Source organism: Oryzias latipes, chromosome 23 (assembly GCF_053564925.1).
Source record: "Oryzias latipes strain Hd-rR chromosome 23, Olatipes_Hd-rR_3.1".
Classification (NCBI taxonomy): domain Eukaryota; kingdom Metazoa; phylum Chordata; class Actinopteri; order Beloniformes; family Adrianichthyidae; genus Oryzias; species Oryzias latipes.
In genome coordinates, this window is record NC_136259.1 from 13954460 (window position 1) to 13976450 (window position 21991).

Consider the following 21991-nt stretch of genomic DNA (forward strand, 5'->3'; position numbering starts at 1 on the left):
TCCTCCCTCCTCCCACCCACACCATACTATTGACAGTCGGATCTGCTAACCTTTGTAGTGCAGCCAGACTGAGCAGCACTCAGACCGACGGAGCTCAGTCTTCTGTGCGCCTTTGGGGACCCAAACAGAGACAGGAGGGGAGAAGACCGGCTCTCAGAGCATCCCACAGGTGATCACATCCACCAGGGCGGCTTTCTGCTTTGCTAACAGCTTTCATCTGAAAGACTTCCATCATGGAAAGCTTTTTCTTAGAAAAAAAAACGTTCTTTTCGGTTGCAATAAGCTTAATTTGCAGTTAAGAACATCCTTTACAGAAACATATAATATAAGGAAACTACAAAGAAGCGTGAAATATACAAACAGCAGCCAAATAAATGCTAAACCTAGAAAAGATTACAGAAACACAACAAAAACAGTTTTGGTACTAAATATGGACAATTTTAGTTTAATACTTTTATTAATATAAAAAAGTGTGTTGCCACTAAAATACTTCTGATGGTTAAATCCAGTCCTAAAACCTGCATGAGGAGCATAATCAGCACATTATTATTATTATTATTATTATTACTTTAATTATTATTATTATTATATTTTGGCCTGCAGCAGTCACCAACTGCAAGGACCACATTTTTTCGCAGCAAAAGAAAAACAAAAATGAAAAAGGTCCAAAAAGTCCTCAAAGGAAAGGAATAAGCCCAAACAAACACAAACAGTGTGTAGCACGAAGAAAATACACACAAACTGGCTGCAAAATCTTCTTTATTGCATTCGTAATGTTTATCATGGCACACAGCAGTCACTGACTGCAAAGACCATTTTTGTTTTCACAACAATGAAAAAAAACTCAAAAAGGTTCAAAAAGCCTCAAAGAAAAGGAAAGGAAAAGCCCAAACAGACATGAACGGTGTGAATCTATACAGACAAAGGCGGAGTGGCAGCAAAAACGTTTCTAGTATAATTGTAATGTTTCTTCTTCTAGTCGTTCTCTTTCAAGCAAAGGACATCTCGTCCAAGATCTCCTCACCGACCAACGTGGCAGCAACAACAGGACTTAACCCGCTAAACGAAGCTACTCCTCTGGGGTTTGTTTACATTGCCAATCGTCTCCTGAGCAAATTTAAACTCCTCCATAAGGATGTCGATTTATCGCCTCCTAACTCCTTGTGCATCACCAGGAAGTTACTTGGAAAAAAATGTAGGAATTAAAACTTGTAGATTTTCAAAGGGCCTATGTTCTGCTTTTCTTAAGACTTCCAGAGGAAACTATATCCATACATATGATACCTTTGGCAGACTAAAGAACAACATTTTTACGAAGTAGTTATTTTGGCTGTTCATTTGGATGTAAGTCAACTCGATCTCTGAGATTCCGTTGTGAAAACCCGCTCGGTTTGCGGGTTGGGAATGGCTGGTGCTCAGAGAGCAGGGGTAGGTGCCATAACCATTCGGCCTGCAACAACAGTTCGGGATCCTTCGACTAAATTTGACGTCATATTATGTGATCGGCTGTCCGTTGGTCCGATGACGTGTCAGATAGTGATTGGTCTGGACAAATTACAGTACTACCATAGAAGAATATTTATGTGGTCCGTTGTAAACAAACAGAGCTCCGACATAGAGCGAGATTATCTTCTAAACGAGCTTTCATTATTGTTATGATGATTATTAAGAGCATTTGCCGTCTAACGGTCCAAGCCCTTCTCTGAACCGCACACTATAACAAAGCACCTTCTCTGCCTGCGAACACGAAACTACGAGACTCCAGCTGCTCTGTTCAGAGACACGGTTCACTCTGTAGAGCACCAGGTTCATTTTAACAGCCACAGATCTTTTTACAAAGTGGGTTGTAGCAAAATCTGTCAATAAACACTACAAAGAATAATGTCTGACAAAACTTATGAAGGAAAAGAACTTTAGGTTACAAAAGGTAACGTGAAATGAAAATGAAAATATGTAGAGCCTGAGTAGATCTCAGTGCTATGTAGTTTGTCCAAGTGGGGCTACCGTAGTGTGACGTTATCCTCCTGGTTAATGCAGGCCGAATGGTTACGGAACCTACACAGGTTTTTAGAGCAGGACTCAGAAATGCCTGAATGGATCAAAGTACAGTTTTGGGGTTTGTGAGGTGTTTTTGTGAGGAATTAAGATCATAATTCACTTAGAGGGCATGATATAGACCCTTTAATGTTATTAGTGTGGCAAGCTCACAAAAGTGGCGTTCCACTGTTGCTCACACATTTTCTACTAAAATATTGGGAAAATTTCATACAGGAAGCGTTGGGTCAAGCTCAACAAAACTATATAACATACAATATGAACATATTAGGAATGTGATTCCTAATATGTCCAGATGACCCCACGTCATCTGGACGTTAACGGCACGTTAATGTTGGGAGTGGGGGTCATCTGGACCCCACAAGATAGCACAAGGGTTAGAGCGGTGATTTGCGGTGCAGGTTGTGGCTGTGTTTGTGTTGAATTTTAAATAAAAGTTCAAATTACCATTTGTTTTAATTTACAAAAGTTTCAAATAATTATCCATAGAACATGTGTCCCACAACACAAACCCAACCCCGTTACCACAACCTTTGCTTTTAGTTAGACATTGATCCTATTATTGATGAATATAGGTTGCGTCAGGAAGGGCATCCGGCGTAAAACATTGCCAAAATTTACCATGCGACTTGTTCGCTGTGGCGACCCCTGATGGGAGAAGCCGAAAGTGGAAGAAGATGTAGAAGAAAACCAGAAAGAAACTCCATACACAGACACTGATGAAACCTTTCCCTGTAAATGAAATCCATTCATCTCTCATCTCACAAAACCTTTTCCTTATCTTCTTTTACTCATAGAAATCTCAATAAAGATGTGTTGTTCAGCATTTCAGCATTGGTCATCCATTGAACCTTTGAATCCTTTTTAATGACATTAGATCCGCCATTTTTCAAGTCAGTCAAAGCTAATCATAAAATACGAGCTCCTTTTTAAATAAACTTAATTAGTAACAAATGTGTAACGAACGTGAACTCACGAGCGCCCTCTCTGTTCAGACAGTGCTACTGCGTACCTGTCTTTTCAGTGCGAATTTAAGTCACATTTAAAAACAAAATAAACAAGACAAACATGAAATACATTCAATGTTAAGAAAGGGATGACATGTAATACAAGTTTGTAGAATGAAAATTTTTTTTAAACAAAACATTAGATTTGGGCTATAATATATTTGGGGTTGCTTTGCCAAATTTTGCAGTTGCTATAGCAACCCCTAACCTAAAAATGGTTTGAGCCAGGGGTGGCGAGGGCGAGTAGTGCCTATGGGCCATTCAAGGATGTTCGCAGCTTTAAATGTTTTTATTGTCTTTGGAGTAGATTTCATGTTAGCTTATAAACTCATGAAAAAGGACATTAGCATTTTTGTTGAATAGCTGATCTATAAGTGTTATGTTATAATCAAACCAATCTTCCAGAACTAAAGACTTGAGCTTAATACCATGACCTCGATGTTCCAGATGAAATGATTATGTGCACAGAAAATGTTTTTAAATTAGTGACCATAATAGGAAAGCCTGGCAATGAAAGGAGGATAGTTTTACAGGAACTCTGTCAATGTCACAGCTACAGCTACCAGGCAATGATAAACCCCACATGAAATCAGAGAAAACACTGAAAGACAGAATATGCCAGGTTCATTCCGGATTTGCATTGTGGCGGGGTAAGATCCTTTTGTTATAGATTCCCAGATGGCCAGAAGTAAAGAAAAAGTTCTTCAGAAACTTGGGACAATTCTGAGTCAAACCTTTTTCTTTGTCAGGAACAGAAATCTTCTGGAACAGATCAGTAACCTCTCTACTCGCCTCCTCTGTATCAGGAACTCCTTTAAACCGAAAGTCCCATCTGCAACCATTGTGTCTGTGTCACACAGCCACTCCGTACATTTTGTGCATTTTCCACGTAGGATATTTCTGTCTTTCGTGATCCATGTGTGATATGCGTCATTCATGAGTGTTTCTTGCGTTTGTCGTTCATCGATGTGTGCAGATGTCTGTCGAGGGTTTCAGCTGATGGATCTTTATGTAAATTTGGCTTGGAGTTGTTAAGAATTTTTGGGGGATTGAGAATTACGCAGTTTACACTCAATTGTTATGTAAATCGTTTTTGCGAGATGCATATTTGATAATTACGAGAAGGAGCATTACTTTGCGAATCTAGGAGAGGAGGAATCTCTTTTTCTGTCTTTCTCTTTTTTCACATAAACACGAGTTCATCAGTTAGCAGCCAACTCTTGGCCGCACAAGGTTTCCTCTGAACTGCTTTTGGTATTTTTGCTTCAGACTTTCCAGTACTTCCTGCAGGAATGTTGACCTATGACAAAAACTACTTTGGAACGTCTTACTACAGCCATGAACACCTTAACCCTTGTGCTATCCTAGGCACTTTAACATTGGGAGTTGGGTATTCTAGAGCCATTAGACAGTGCTCTGAACCTTTTTTCTTCAATGATTTGTTATCTTCACTGGTGTCCATGGATTACATGAAATCTTTCCACCTTTATCCAGCGTTGTCATCGTAGGGAGAACACGTCAATGTAAGGGTGGGGTCATCTAAGATAGCACAAGGGTTAAACTTTATAAGAACATCAGGGGCTCAGAGCTGGATTCCAAAAGACAAAGGGAAGGATTTCAGCTTCTGAAGTGCTAATTCAGTAGTAACACTTTCATAAATAACTTCATCAGACTGGAAAAGGAACCCTTCTAGAAAACATGACTGTTTTTTTTACTCTGCTTAATGGTGGCCCTCTTCATTCCACATTATTCTACACATGAAAGCACCCCCCCGTAGAGCAGTATTTACGTGGAAAATGTCGTCTCAAAGCTCTATACACCATCAAAAACCTCAAGCTTGAATAATGGTGATTTTTATATTTCCATAAAATTCAGATTATTCCAGAATACCAGATTACCAGCCTTTATAGGTGACCAGCAAATTGCATGGAAGAGTTTTTGGTTTAATTCCTGTGTTGAGAAAACAGAAGCAGACAGACAGATCAGGTCTGGACCTAAAAAAAAAACTAAAGCATTTTTTAATCACACTCCCTTCATTTCATGGGCTCCTAAGTAATTGGACAATTGACTTCCATGCTATTGCATGGGCAGGTGTGGGCAATTCCCTTGTTCTGTGATTATGAGTGAAGCAGATAAAAGGTCTGGATTTGATTAGAGGACTCGTGCTTGCATTTTAAAGATTTTTCTGTGAACAGACAAGATGTGGTCAAAGGAGCTCTCCATGCAGGTGAAAGGAACTATCATTAAGCTAAGAAAACAGAAAAAAATCATGGCAGAAATTGCTACAGTATTAGGAGTGGCAAAATCAACAGTGTGGTACTTCCTGAGAAAGAAAAAAAAACTGGTGAACTCAGCAACGCAAAAAGACCTGGATGTCCACGGAAGACAACAGTGGTGGATGATGGCAGAATCATTTCCATGGTGAAGAGGAACCCGTTCACAACAGCCAACCAAGTGAACAACACTCTCCAGGAGGTAGGTGTATCAATATCCAAGTCTACCATAAAAAGAAGACTGCATGAAAGTAGATCCAGAGGGTACACTGCAAGATGCAAGCCACTCATAAGCTTCAAGAATAGGAAGGCCAGATTGGACTTTGCTAAAAGCATCTAAAAAAGCCAGCACAGTTCTGGAAAAACATTCTTTGGACAGATGGAACCAAAATCAACCTCTACCAGAATGATGGCAAGAGAAAAGTATGGAGAAGGCGTGGAGAAGCTCATGATCCAAAGCACAGTACATCATCAGTAAAACACGGTGGAGGCAGTGTGATGGTCTGGGCGTGCATGGATGCTAGTGGCACTGGGACACTAGTGTTTATTGATGACGTGACACAGGACAGAAGCAGCACAATGAATTCTGAGCTTTTCAGAGACATACTGTCTGCACAGATCCAGGTGAATGCAGCCAAACTGATTGGACGGCGTTTCATAATACAGATAGACAACGACCCAAAACATACAACCAAAGCAACTCAGGAGTTTATTAAAGCAAAGAAGTGGAATATTCTTGAATGGCCAAGTCAGTCACCTGATCTTAACTCAATTGAGCATGCATTTCACTTGTTGAAGACTAAACTTCAGACAGAAAGGCCAACAAACAAACAGCAACTGAAAGCCTCTGCAGTAAAGGCCTGGCAGAGCATTCAGAAGGAGAAAACCCAGCATTTGGTGACGTCCATGAGTTCAAGACTTCAGGCTGTCACTGCCAACAAAGGTATTCAACCAAATATTAGTAATGCCCATTTTGTTTTCAGTTATTTAATTTGTCCAATTACTTACGAGCCCATGAAATGAAGGGATTGTGTTAAAAAATGCTTTAGTTTTTCACATTTTCATGCAATCTTTTTGTTCAACCCATAGAATAAAAGCTGGAAGTCTGCACTTCAATGGCATCTGAGTTGTTTTATTTAAAATTCACTGTGGTAATGTACAGAAACGAAATTAGAAAGAATGTGTCTCTGTCCAAATATTTATGGTCCTGACTGTACCTGTTCTGCTTGACCTGGAGACTTTTAGGTGTCACTATCTGGTCACTGACCCAAAGTGTGGTTGGTTTGTCTGGAAAGGAAAATGTCAGACTTGGAGGACAAATGTGATCTAGCAGAGATCAGTGGGGTTTGATGGAAAAGAACCAGAGGATACTCAGAATCCATCTCCATGTTCAGATTCTGTAAAAAGTACATCAGCAACACAAACCACAATCAGAGTTGACACAACCACCCAGAGTTGACTTTCCGTTTCTAGACTGGTTTCTTCTTCTGAAGTAAAAAAGCTGGAACCCCTTTTTCTTATCTGTTTGATCTTTTGATGTGAATGAAAGCAAAAAAGGTCACATGATAGTGAGACTGTAGGAAAACATCTAATGCCATGAAGGGAACAGTTTTGTATCAATGCTCTGAAACTGGTGGCAGTGGATCTAGTTGTGGGGGAAATGTTTTCTAAAGGCATTCCTTTGGTCTTTCAGCTTGCATTGCCTCAACTGTTGCTTTGGCAGAAATATAATTTTTCATGGATCAACATCATGTATGTTTTGCAAGGAAACAGCAACAATGAATCAATGCTTTATAACTGGATTTATCGAACAGACGAGCTGGAGGGGACAAAAAAACCAGGCCATCATGGCGACAGGACCATATGCCGTAATCTGAAGATGTTTTGGCTCTATTTTAAAGAGACTTTATTAAAAACTTTAATCTGCTAACTATGTATTTATTTGGTCAGGTCTTTAAGCTTTCTGCACATGCAGGTAACAGTGTTCTTTTCCCAGTCCCAGAAATGCAGAGTTCCTTCATTTCACCCCCATGAAACCCTGGAAAGCACTTTAAAGGAGGCCTATTATCAAGGTCTCTTTCAATCGTTAACACAATACAGCCAGGTTCTAATGAGTTGTGTGGGCATGATTTAATCGAATGCAGCGATATAGCATCACAGCCCCCCCAACTGGATCTGAATGGCTTCTCATTAGCAACAGCCAGTCACAAGAACGCAGAAAGTTTTGTGGCTTGGCATCTTCACGCGGGTTTTCTGTCTGTCTTTCCCATACAACATCCAGTTCATGTCTCCATCAAACAAAGGAAAAAGGTTCTGGTTTGGATGCTAAGTGATTTCTCCATTTAATTCTGGCTCTTTTTGACAGCTGCTTTGATTAGTAACCATGACAACAAGACAGATTTATATGGCAGCAGCTAATAGAGCTTTCCAAGGCTCAACAAACCTGTGGAGCAAGAGGAAAAATTCACACAATTGAGGACAGAGGCAGAATAATGTAGGCAGCATGAGGTGGAAATTGAACTTCTTTGAATTGGTCTTCAAGGGCTCTGAGGTCCTGCAGCCAACACGAATGCTCTCCGATGGACTCATGGAAGGCAGACACGGAGAACCTCAAATACAAAATGACAAGCTGATGAAGACAAATGTAACTGAAATTGGTTCAGGAGTTCCAGCAGCTGCATATTTGAGACTGCTATTGTCTAAAATGAGCTCTAAATGGGATGGATAAAAGAGCAGTTAGTCCCGCGCTGATCAAATGCTGGTTCAGGAGGCAGCAACAAGGTGAGACGTGACCCCCTCACTGCACTGACATCCTGATAGATCATTTCAGTTCAAAAAAATTGCAGACTTATAGCCTATTGTGAATATATAAACCTCGCCCCCATTAAACAAACTCACTGATCCCAGTTCAGTTTGCGAACCAGCGACAAAATCCCTAATGCCCACCTCCAACTCAAAATGTGTTTGTTTGAGAGAAAACCAGTGTCCTTTTGGAAAATGCAGCTCATCACAAAACTTTCATAAACTGTCTATAGTTCTTGGGTTTTTGGCATTGACTGTATATGTAAACGGGACTGAGTGACTCCTCCCCCCTGGTGTCCAAACATGAAGTACCTGCTGGCTCCAAGAAGCCAAAATTCTTTAGACTTCTATAGAGATATAAACAGCTGTTACTCAGTCATTTTTGCTCTGATTCCTTTTTTAACATGTTCATGATAATTCTAATTTTCTTTCATAATTTTTTTTGTAGTGAAAGTTATTCAAGTTATAAACAGACCAAGCAGATGCCTTAATAAAAGTAGGCAGCCTCACGGTGAATGTTCGAAGCGCTTGATTTACAAATTCTTCTGAGCCCTCTTTCAGTGGAAGGGGTGTGGCCTTCTAACATACTCACTACTGATTAGAGAGAGTGGCTGCCATGGACAGGTAGAGTAAGATCAACATGGACCAATTACGGTTTACAGAGGACATCTGGTTCCAACATGGCGACGGACATATAATTGAAAAATGGGGAATTAATTTACTTTACCGGAAGTAACCCATTTTCTATGGGTGACGTCAAACTCGCTCTGTCCAGTTCAGGTTTTTGCTTTGTCATGGTCCAGTTCGAGTTTATTAAACATTGTTTTGTTTTCTGCAGTTGGGTTCCACCTTTCCTGACAGAAGGACTTGAACCTCTGAACCCAGCAGGAGATCCTTGTCCACTAGCTGGTTCCTGGAAGGGTCTTCTTCAACTTGTCTGCCATGGAGTCACTTTGGAGGCTCCTAACCTGCTCATTCTAGGGAGACAGCGTAAGTGTTGGTTCCTTGGTTCTGGACATCTCCTGTCTCCTGGACTAAGTTGGTTTTGTTTGCTAAGGGTTAATTTTCATAGGCTGGCTGTAAAGCATTAGGACTTTTGTGAAGGCTCATTTGTCCAACAGAGACCTGAACAACAGCACTGGAAGAACAACCAACAGGGTTGGAGTACTGTTTGAGCTGGAACTGCCACCCATGAGTGAAGCTATGTTCTCCCTACCCTCAGCAACGCACGTTTAAGCGACCACTTCCAATTGAAGGTCTATTTAAACAAGCGTAAAAGTGTGTTTTGGGCCTCCGGGTTCAAAATTCTGGCTTTTATGCGTAACTATTATTGACTGCATATAGAAATAGACTAAGCAGCGGTGACATCCGCCATGGCTCCAGTGAAATGAAACCAATTCAGTCACCATTTTACTGTGATACAGATGTCACCATGTGCCACGAAAGTGACTGGTCCGAATCAGTCTAAGTCCACGTTTCTATGGCAACTACTGTCGCAAATCAGGAGTATGATTGTTCGAAGTCCACACCCCTTTACCCAAATCTGTCAATCAAACATTTGACATGGGGGCCAGTCTGTCCAGTTCTCCGATACAGTTATTTATTGGTAGCTATTCAAGAATTTACAACTTATTTCTGTCTCTCTGTACAAAATGCGCAGCCATTGAACACCTGTTAAACGTTTAACCAGGTTGAACTTTGACCAGTCAGGGACTCTGATTTGGTAATGGCGTATGGATGACGTTCCTTTAACAGTTGTGCTATCTTAGATGACCCCACCCTTACATTGACGTGTTCTCCCTACCATGACAAAGGTGGATAAAGGTTGAAAGATTTCATGTAATCCATGGACACCAGTGAAGATCACAAATCATTGAAGAAAAAAAAGCTCAGCGCACTGTCTAGTGGGTTTAGATGACCCAACTACCAATGTTAAAGTGCCGAGGATAGCACAAGGGTTACATTCACGGAAGAACCAACCGTTTGAATTTTTTATTTTTTTCTAACTTGTCCTGTCCACCAGCTGAGCAGACAGATGAGAGCTGAAAGCCCCTTTTGTTGGACAGATGTTACTGTTACAATAGGGGTTATGAAATATTTGATAGACTAGGTGTATATTTAAATAAACCGCTTTTGTAATTTAGGCTAAAATTTATTGATCTTACTCACACCTGTAACGGTCTTTTGTTGGACCGGACAGAAAAGAAAAGAAGGGAAGAGGAGAAAGGGATGCCCGGTGGGTGTGTGGGTGGGTGGGGGTGGTAGGAGGGTGATTGAAAAGGAGGGGGGGGGTAGAACTGTGAAGCAGCATAAGGCAACAAGTTGCTGGATGTTTACAATCATTACTGTCATACGGTGGCCGACAGGGCTCACACTACATACAAATGGAAAAACGCAACGGCATTACCCGAAGCACAACGGCATTGAGAGACAGCGCAACGGCATTAAGAGACAGCGCAACGGCATTACCCGAAGCGCGACGACATAACCGCAGCATTAACATTAAGCTCAGCACAACGGAAGTAATGACTTTTTTTCCGGGGGGAAAATAAAAGCCTGGCAGATTCAAACTATTCGGTACGACAGAATTTTAGGGCCACCAAAAAAAGTAAAATTATGAAATTTTAAACCGTAAATTTATGAGAAAAAAATTGTATTTTTACGAGATTAAAGTGGAAGTGAGCATACAGGGCAGCAGCAGCAACAAGTGAACGCTGCAAAGCAGCAGAGCAGACCGACTAAACTTAGTTGAACAGGTGAGCTGAATGTTTATTGATAACGTTCCAAATGTCTGGAAGTCTATTTGCTTGATTTATGATTTATTAATGTTTTATTTTTTGATGGGTGGTTTGCAGGATCTCTGCAGGCGATGAAGGCGACGGCGACAGTTATGGAGTGTGCGCGCGCTGTGTGTGTGTGCGTGCGTGGGTGCGTGTGTGTGTGTTGGAGACCCCGCGTGCATGTGTGAGAGCACGGGCGAAAGAGGGGGGTGAGAGCGCGGAGCGGGAGAGTTTGCGTCTATATTGTGTGATCGAGGACTGAGAACCTTAATAAAAAGATGGTGTCCCTCCACAGAAGAAGTATTTTGTCTTATTAACTCGCTCTGGAGGCTGAGGATCCGAACGGGAAAGTGAACCCCAAACGAGGATCCGTCTTCGGCCCTGGAGAAAATCTCCCCTGCGTTTCCAACCACAGTAAGAAAGAAAAAAAGAGAAGTCATCGCGCAGGTTCAACAGTATCCCTGCAGCTGTCCACCTGAATCCTTTCTTCCTCCATTAAAGATCATATCTCTACGTCTGTCTGACACTTCTGTCTGAGGAGGAGCACTTTCTGGCATTTTCAACGTTCTAATGCTAATATAACAGACTATTTTCATTCCTCTTTTGTTATATGTTATAACGGGACGTTTCATCTGGAGGAGGGGGCGTATGTAAAACTGTTTACTTCTGCATTGGTGTTCGGATGACAGGTTCATGTCGTAAGGTGACAGATAAACTTCAGGATATGTGAATGAAACGGAAAATAAAGGCTGCAGCGGTCCTCTACACCCAAATGTGTCTCTGAGCTCCTTATTTTACCTATGAAACTCCGCTTTACTGACACCGAACCCCGGAAAACCGGTTTACACTGAAAATTATCTGATTTTGAGTCGCCAAAAGGTTCAGAATCTCATTGTTTTTTTTAAACCTATCCAAAAAAAAACTTCAGAAAAGGCTCCACATAATCGATGACTTTTTTCTTGTAAATTTACGAGATTTTAAATCGTAAATTCACGAGATAAAAAGTTGTAAATTTACGAGTTTTTTTCCTAGTACATTTACGACTTAAAAGTCTTAATAAAAAAAAGACAAAGAGCTTTAGATACAGATGTCACTGTGGAGAGCTGAGTAAATTTATTTTTTTAGACAAACGTATATTTGTAAGTAATCTAGTAAGAAAACACCTTAATCTTGTCCAAATATCACGTAGCTCCCAAGAGCGCTGAATAATTTGAAACTGATTTTTTTTTTTTGGTAGGAAAAAAAAGTCCTCATTTCCGTTGTGCTGAGCTTAATGCTAATGCTGCGGTTATGTCGTCGTGCTGCGGGTAATTTCGTCGCGCTTCGGGTAATGCCGTTGCGTTTTTCCATTTGTATGTAGTGTGAGCCCTGTCGGCCACCGTACTGTCAGGTTTATAAGTAATATAAATCCAAAAAGGGAGTGGGGCCTGTCCACACACACACCCAAATGCCAAAAACATACCTGTGGGTTCCAAAAAATCCCAAATACAAAACATATCAACATGTTCACATCACAATACAACTGATGTTCACACACGCATACTTATGCATTCGGACCAACACATGAAATATTTCATTTAGTCACGCAAACTATTTGTGCTTCTAATGTGGGTGAAAAAGAAGAAGGGAGAGTACCCAGCCATCCCCACACCGAGACCCCCGCCGTGGCACCAGCGGCAGCCAGGATCCCTCCCCCTCAAAATCTGCACGGCAGCAAATAGAGAACAACCACCCGCCGGACAATCACATCTGCCACCCATGGTAGGGCCAGCAGGACCGCCACGAGGACCCCATAGGCAGAGAGCGGGGAGGCACCGGAGGACAAAGAGTGCAAGCCAACCGTTTGAAAATTGATCATTGATTAATAATTGTGGTTTGTGCCTGGCCGAAATTCTATGACACCAAGTCTTTTACATATCGGTATAGAGCAGGGAAAGAAAAAGCCTGGAGCAAGATTTAACAGGTTTGGATCGCTTTGACATTTCACTCTAACCCTGTTTTTTTCTGTAGATGGCGGACATGCTAGTTAACAATTGAAAAAGAAAAACAAGAAGAAGCCCCCCCTTGCTTGTCAAGTGTGAACACACGGGCTAAATGAGTGTTCAGGAGGTGACGTGCATTCACACATCCCCGGTGAGTCTGTAACTTGATGGCGCCACCAGCTTGACCTCGTCAGCAGTGTCCATGTGATGCAGTTGACATTCTACCCCTTGGTGGGGCTTTGTTTGACAGACAGACCAGCAAAAGCCAGGGAACCGGAAACGTCTGTCCTATGACACACAAGTTTGTGTGTTTGTTCCACATGTTAGACAATCTTTATTGAAAAACAAACAACTTTACATTTATGTTCATGTCATTTCATGTAATGGTACATTTGTAAAGATAAACAATTCAACTGAAACTGATATTCTTGCAGTTTGTCAAGTCCCTGCTTTGCTGCATCTGTGAGGAAATCAACCAGTACTATAAAAGACTGTTATCACACCAGTGATGGCCACAGAGCAGATATATATCCCCAGGCAGAATGGTATAACACTGCAGGGAATATTAATATTATAGAAATATAACAAAATATTTGTGGAGATAATATGTCTGATATTAAGAAGCTAAACTATTTTCCAGTGCCTCATATTAACAATTGAAAATTTGATGCATTCCAGAAAGTCCTGCTCTACAGCTGATTTACATAGAAATTGCCTTATTTTGGACTAAATAAGAAGCTCTTTCATTGACTTATCACACTGCATTTTCCAAGGTCCATGAAAGGATATTGCTTGAGTGCTCTGTACGTGCACTGTGCATGTGGCTTCATTTTTAGCATTAAGATTAGGCCTTCCCATTTAATAAACTGGAACTAAAACACATTTACCCAGCTCTGCTGCCAGTGGTTTTCCTGCTTGGATCTATTTTTCCTCTGGAATCTGTTAGGCACTAAAAAGAAGAAGCAGCAAAATCTTCTCCCATCCATTTTCTGTGTGTTCACAATATTGGATAAGCCAGAAGAACTCAGGAGAGTAAATTATTAATTTCTATCTAATATACAAGATTATGTAGCAGGAAAGGCATGAGCTTCATCCTGAGCTTCATCAATGGACGATACGACAGCAGGGCCAAAAAGGAGCAAGATTCCAGTTCACCATGCTGACTATCATGGGGGTGACTGAAGTCTGAGATCAAGGATTGAGAGGTCCAGGATGGAGCTTCTCAGCAGTGCGCATCTCCCACAGCGGAAACAAAGAAGCCAATGGACCATCTGTGCAGGATCAATGAGCTAGGGTGGAGGTGGTCCATGGAGTGTGCTGGAAGAGGATCTCAAAGAGGTAGTTGGGGAGAGGACATAACAGCACCATATTAAAGCAAGTGATCTGCTACAACGGAGATTGTGGTTTCACTGTTAAAGAAGGGGGGGGGGTTCTCCAGGTACAGAAAGGGAGCTCTCTGCAGGTCATTCACCAGCTCCTCCTTCTGGGATGTTTGTTCACGGTTGCTGTGATTATTTCGACCTCACAGTGTGAGGTTTTAATTGAGGTCGTGTTGCTGTTGTCAACATATCCCTTCAGGGGTCATCACAGCGAATCAGCTTTCACTGATTCACACAGGTGGTTTGCTAAAGATTTTTACACCAGATGCCCTTCTTGACACAACCCTATATTTTATCTGGGCTGGGGACTGGCACAGGAGAGCTCAGACTTGGGCCCACTTGTGGCTGCATGTTTAGCCAGTAGCGCAAAAGGTCTTGCCCAAGGAGCCACAGTGGATGAAGCTCATTGCGCCCCTTGGGAATTGAACCCTGATTTCCCAAGCACCAGTCCTACATGCAGCCAACTAAGTCATACAGCCACTTAGGCCGGCTTTACACTGCAGGTCTTGATGCCCATATCCGATTTTCTGACTATATCCAATTTTTTTGACGACCCGCTTACATCATCTTTTAAAAGTGACCCGTATCTGATTTTTGCTTTTACACTATACAATGCTGAAACTGTCAAACGTAGACGTTCTGAGGACTACGTAGCAGCATTTCCGCCTTCCACGGACATCCTTTGGACTTTTGTGACTGCGGTTGTCATGGAGGCAAGGCGGCGACGGAAGGAGGCGTTGCCTTGGGTGCTCCAGACGGGATGCACGGGGGAGGAAAAGAAGGAGGGCTGGTCGGCCGTCTTATGTGCTCTCTCTGAGTTTTGAATGAGGAAGTGTTTGCAGACGTTGTGCTGTACTAACAGTACAGTTTGATCCAAGTGTTGAACCTTTCCTGAGCAATGACACACGGGAGAATTCCTCGGGGTTCTCTTTTCCGTTCTGAACCCTCAGCCTCCAGTGGGCTAAGAAAGACTCCAAAACTTTTGGGCGAGACACCTTATTTTTAATTTACGGTTCTCCGACAGTCCCCCGCTCCGCGCTCACACCCGCTCTCCTCTCCTTAAGTCACACGCACACACATGCAAGCACGCGCGCGCGCACACACACACACACTGTCCCCATCATACAAAAAATAAACAGCTTCTAGCTTGTTCCATAGCAACGGTGTCCCGCTTGATTAGTTACCGTTTGCGTCCCGACCGGGACCGGACCGGACATAACATCGGTTTCCAACTACGGTCTGAAGCCTGAGGCTGAAAGGTAACACGCTGACAGCAAAATCAGCGCACAAAAAGCACCTTAACAAGTCATGTGATCTCAGTTGGTGGTATCCTGAATTGACATCACTGACGTACGACTCGCATTTACTGGGAAATATCCGATTTGTCTGCTTACATGGCACACGCAAATGCACGTATCCGATTTATTTCCGATTTATTTCCACATATGAGAGAGGCCTGTATCCGATCTTAGAAAAACGGAATCCATGCGCTTTTGTCCTGCTTACACGTGCACCGGTCATATTCGATCTGTGCCACATGAGAGGAAAAAATCGGAATTGGGTCACTTGAACAATGCAGTGTAAAGGCAGCCTAAGATTCAGTTTACCCAGTCTTCTTCAGGTCTACAGTTTTGTCCCTGGTGTCCTTTGACAGATCTTTGTCATTGGCCAAAGTGGTTGGAGTGTGACTGTTTAACTCTTCAACACCAGAGCTCTTTTCACTACCGTAACTCTGCAACTGTTTCAGCAATCAACGTAAATCAGCTGAATTTATGTTTTTTAATTGAAAGATTGAACTCTACAAAACACCTGGCTTCACTCGCAGCAAATCAACAAAACAACCAATGAACATTTGCATCCAGAAGGAACAAACATGAAACAACAGACAACAAGAGAACAAAACAATCAGAAATCCGGGAATGGTAGGGCTTTTTTAAGGTTATATTGGGCGGAGAAGAAAAATAACATTAAATAAACAAAAATTTTAATAAAAGCAAAACTAAACAGACATCCCTATGACTTGCCCAAGGCTCTCAAAGCCGCTTTTGTCTGCGTCAGAATCCGCGGTTTCAAACTGATCGGGTTAAGGGTCGGCAGGTCCCTTTTAGGAGGAGGTAACAGGTGACCAAATACTTATATTCAAGAGGAATTATCAAATTATAAATCCAGATTTCTTGTGCATCCTCAATTAAAATTACAAGTCTTTCACTCACACATAGGCTCTCTAAGGCGGCCAACTCACAAGGTGTTACCCAAAAAGAAACAAACGTCTTATAAAACAGAGGTTCCTCTCTATTCCAAACATGAATTTAGTTCAGATTATTTTGATGAAACCAGATTTCCTAAACTGTATTATGATGCCAGCGCAGTAAGTGACCAATGATGGGACAGGCGAGGCAGTTCAGTCATATGAATGTACCTTCACCTCTAGTAGCTTCCAGAACAAAACCAAGTTTGAGACTAATAAAAAAAACTTGGTTAATCCCAAAGAAGCAGGGAAATGGTTTGGTTGTGTGATATTTCAAATGGACAGAACAAAATTCTGGTCAGATCAGAGAGATGGTCTATGTTTGCTCTATGAATCCCTGAGTGGTGGAAACTGTCTGGAAACGTGCGCGAGAACCGTCAGGTTGTCTGTGATTGAACGGAAAGTGGGACTGTGCTGTCCCTCTGTGGATCAGTTTTAGCACACAAGAACCACAAAATAATTATGTCAGGACAACAAATATCACCCTTGGGTTCCAATTATTTTCATGCATTGGCTGCTTCAGTGTAAGATACATGATTTTAAATGATGAAAAGAAAACTGTTTCTGCTGGAATCATGAGTGTGAACAACAAACACTGAGCGAGTGATTAGGAGGTTGGCCCGCAGGGCTGTGGATTCCATGCAGGACATCAAACTGAAATGTCTAATCTAGGTCTGGAGTTTACTGAAACATAGACACCGGACAACAGAAAATACAGGAAAAGCAAACACGTGAGCCACAGGAGACAGCAGAAGAGCTCCTGTTTTAACCAGGTCTGAAACCTGAAGAAAGAGGAACAGTTGGTGAAAAAATGGGATGAATTCTGTAGAATTTATCTGAATAAGAAAAGGGAAATCATCAAGAAAAGATCAGGTTCTGAAATCAGTTTTAGCTCTGTTGGGTTTACTTCTCAACATCTACTCCAATGCCTGTCACAATAACAGCTTCTCTTTTTTTATTCCATCAAAGCTCATCATTTTTATGACTCTGGTTCAATTAGGTCTTTATCACGAGTTCTAAATAATTGATTTGGATGTTTATGGCGTAAGCATTAACAAGGGAGGAGAAGAACATCTCAAAGTCTGATTTCATCACTGTAGCCACACTAACCAATTCTGATGAATAATTCATTCTTTTAAATAACAGCTTTTGGAAGTTTTTTTTTTAATTTACACACGGTTGTCTGTCCTTTATCTGAACTACTGTCTTTGCTGTATTTTGTAATTTTTCTAAATCACTTCTTAATCTGAAGTCGGTTGTTTCTGGAACGTTTGAAAGAAAATAGCATTACTTCCTCTAGGGACAATCTGGTGCAGATGTAGAGCGGTCAACCTCTGATCAGAAGATTGGTTCCTGCCTTGCCCGTCCGTGTGTTGAAGTATCCTTGGGCAAAACACTGAGCCCCATGTTGCTCCTGGTGGCTTTAGGTTGATGGCAGTGTTTGGCAAGGGAGCCGCCATCAGTGTGTGAATGGATTGTGACTGTAAAGTGCTTTGGGCCTTAAAGCAAGGCATTAACCCTTGTGTTATCCTAGGCACTTTAACATTGGGAGGTGGGTCATCTAGACCCACTAGACAGTGCTCTGAACCTTTTTTCTTCAATGATTTGTGATCTTCACTGGTGTCCATGGATTACATGAAATCTTTCCACCTTTATCCACCTTTGTCATGGTAGGGAGAACACGTCAATGTAGGGGGGGGTCATCTAAGACAGCACAAGGGTTAAAGCGCTGTATACACCATTTACATTCCTGTTAAATAATGCATCTTTATTGGTGAATACATCTAACTGAATTTGGCCTAAAGGTTTTTGCATCTTTGCTGCTTTGTAGTAAAGTGGATCACACAATCAAAGTGACTTCTCATTTTCTGATTTCATAGGATGTATTCAGACTGGACACATTTGGTCCACTCAAAGTGAACCGGAGTTTGTTTCCCCCCAACAATCTAGGACAAATTTTCTGTCTGAATACACCCAAACCCAGTCTGAACAGGCTCAGTGCTGGGAGCGGAACAACTGGACCAAAACGGCCACCGTAGCCAGGCATTATGGGATGTAAACACAGTAGAAAGAAAGCAACCATGATAATGAAACACAGCAACCCGTGAATGCAGGTCCGCTAAAACAACTTTTAACGTGATCCACATTGCATCTCACTGTTTTCCCGACAATCTATATTTCATAAACACTTACCAGAGTAACTTCTTATTCTTTGCCTCCTCAGTAGCCGCCTTGCAGCATGCCTCCACCGCAACAACGTAAACAGTGTTGTTCCTGATGATTTTCCTAGATGATCTAAAGCGAAAAAATGAAGTTTTAATCAATGAACTATCCCGACAAGGATTGCAAAGAGTAGGACTTCCATAATTTTGGCCTCTAGTTGCTTTGCCCCGCCCTCATAATCCTGACCAATGACCAAAGAGATCTTTAGTCACGTGTGAGCTCTAAAACGCTGCAGTGTTTCTTTCTATTGATAAAAAAAAAAAAAAAAAAAAACCTTTAAGCTGTTTGTAAAAGTTGGTAGTGACTACCATCCAAGGATGGGAGTGTCTGTAAGATGATTCAGAAAGTCTCAACCCAAGACTCCATTCTAGATAGGACAGGGTGAGGCTAGGTGAAGGCTTGAAGACCCCCCCCCCCAACAGGCAGGTAGACTGGCAAACCCCGCCCACCCTTCAGGGCAGATGGGTTGAGGCTGCAGGAGACGTGCAGAACTTTTCTCCTGCTGGGTCCTTTTGTCAATTTTTGTGTTGTACAGGATAGTTAAGGCCGCTGCTAAACCTTTTGGGGGCCAATACAAACATTTATGAAATTTTAAAGACCCACCCGCATGAAAACTTTGTTTTTGGTGTTTTTAATATGATCTTGTGGCACTTTTCTGTTGATAGAGAACATACATGATAAAAAGTATGCTTAAAATTGCATTTCTGAGCATTTCTTTATTCAAACCGTTGTGAATCAGAAGCAGACAAAAAATTTCCTTTTGAAAAAGATGCTATTTGTGACGTAGAAAATACAACAGGAGAGCCACAAGCTCCATGCTCCAAGAGGGTTGGGGTTGCTCCGCGCCAACGTTCTCGTCCACAACTCAGAGGTGAATTTTCTAATGAACTCCTGGCGCTCTGGAGAAACTATGTCCTAGAAAACTACTAGTTGAAAAAAAAAAATTGGCTAAAAACAGCATAATCATAGTTGAAAAAGACCACTGGGAACACTTTGAAAATAGATCAAAAGATGATTGAAGTGAGACTTTAAGGTCTGAAGGTGGCGCTGGGGCGACTCACACATCTATCACGAATTGCTTTTATTTGGTGAGAGATGATCCATAAGTTTTTCTCCTTTGTTTTATTTTTGTGGAATTGTTTTTTTCAATCCTCCAATATATAATTCATGTTGCAAATCAGTGTTTGACCCATTTAATCCAAAATGTCCAACTGCAGCTCAGAGGACATCGTCCAACATCTGCAGCACTTTCCGAGTCGTGTCCTCAAGGTTTTTTTGCACCTAATTGGCAGAAAGATGAAAGGGAGACGGAGCGGCACAAACTGACAAACCAGCCTCTGCACGGGGGTTTTCTTTATTTCTTAAATTTTCTGGAACTGTTTCTCTCATCCAGCAAAAAACAAAGCAGTCGCTCATTAATGATGAAAGAGCTCCACAAGTCCCACGTTGATTGACGATCACTGAGATGTATGACACCCCTCAACTTGTCATGGAGGAGTTATTTGTACTCTGCTGCGATCCATTCTGTGAGGAAAGACCAGATGTCCCGTCTTAATTAGGCCGTCAGTGACGTTTTTAATGACTTCTTGCCCATTACAGATGACAGAAGAGTTTCAGATCTTCCTCCTGTCACTCCTGTGGGCCCACTGCTCTTCGTCTCAGGCTGGGATATGAGTTTTGACGCATTTTGTATCCTCCAAAGACGTTCGCAGGGAGAGGAGGCGTGCACATCAGTGCGAGCTGGAGACAAAGAAATGCTGAATCTGTCACTGAAAAATGAAACCGATTTTCCCTAATGTGCTCTGTGTTTTTCCTTTAACACTTCATTTATAGAAAACCTGGTGTTAAAAGTGAAACATATTTAATTCATGGTATATGTAAAGTCAGAAAACTAGGCCATCTTACTTCAAATGCTGCGTGCACTCCTTAGACAATGGTGCAAAGGATGTAAAAAAAAGGAGCTCTCTAAGGAATGTGCGGTCGTCTCTGTGGTTTTGACTCAGACACCTTTTCCCCTTCTTCCTTCTGCTTTGCCGCTGAACTGAACTGCCTGACTTTTGTCAGACGGGATGCCCTAATATCGCCTGTGCTTTATTTAGAGGGCGTCATAGCTGAATTGAAAGTGTGAAGGGAAGGTGGGCCAGATTTGGACCTGCAGGCCTGACAGGTGAAGGTCCACAATCTGCAGCACGTAAACACCCTAAAGGTAAAAGATACAGCCAAGTTTTCAAACAAATGTTATTGCACTCTGTAATGAGGGTATAAAATGTTATTAATATTTCAGAACAAGCCCTATTTTTCATCTCTGAAACCCACTGTGGGGTTTCTTTTCAAAGGGTTTCAGTCAAAACCCGATGGGAGATTCAATTGACTTTAATCTTGCATTCGTTTGAAAATTTGAGCCCATTAGTTAACTTTGCCTTCTCTGTGCAGTTTTCATTGCATTTCAATGAAGCCACTTTCTGTGTTGTTAAAAGACTAAAAGCTGCTTCAAATTAGGGATGAGAGCCAGACAGCGAGCATGAGACGGAATCAGAAAGGAAGGAAGAGGCGTCAGGAAGTGCTTACAACTGTCAATACTGTTAGTCGAAGACATCCATTTTAACAGTGAAGACATGACCTTGGGAGGAGGGGTCTCAGGAGTTTATGGGTGGAGGATTACACAATCAGAGCAGGTCAGTTTTGATTTTTAGGGTTTCAGTCATTCTTTTTTTTTGTCTTGTGTCCTGGAGTCCAGCTCAGCTCAATTTCCCCCCACCACACAGCAACCCTGTCTGTGTTTCTCTGCTTCACCTGTAGCTCCACCTCCAAAAAAGTCCTCACTGCCTCCACCTTGCAGTGCCTCTCCCTGCACGCCATTTTCTTATCACACTGCTGAACTTCATCATTCCAAGTCTCCTGATCTGCTTCCCTCATCCCAGATGAAACACCAAATCCCTTCCTCTCAGTCTTCATCATCAATTTATTTCTAGTTGTCCAATCATGTAGATAAACCTCCTGATCTTGTCTATTATAACTTCTCCTTAAAAGTCACACACTTATCCTTTTTCAACTTCCGCCGCTTGGTTTTCTGCTCCGTTCCTTTCCTTTTCATCTGCCTCCCCACCACAGTCATTCTACCACCACCATCCTCTGCTATTTGGCTAAACTCCCATTAGCCATAACTTTGGAGTCACTGATGTCTTTCAGATTACAACAGATGTGGTCAACCCTGTCACTCTGGAAAAATATATTCACCACCA

The 21991-nt window shown here is 41.9% G+C and overlaps 1 long non-coding RNA gene across 2 annotated transcripts; it reads left to right on the forward strand.

The window, feature by feature from the left end:
- Positions 1–3: 3 nt before the first annotated feature.
- LOC111946936 (uncharacterized) lies at positions 4–15133 on the forward strand. Of its 2 annotated transcripts, none has more exons than XR_013653505.1 (3): positions 4–169; positions 995–9127; positions 12928–15133. It is a non-coding gene; the product is annotated as an uncharacterized LOC111946936 (long non-coding RNA). The 2 variants fall into 2 exon arrangements; XR_002872766.2 differs by having other exon boundaries at positions 8976–9127.
- The last annotated feature ends 6858 nt before the right edge of the window (positions 15134–21991 follow it).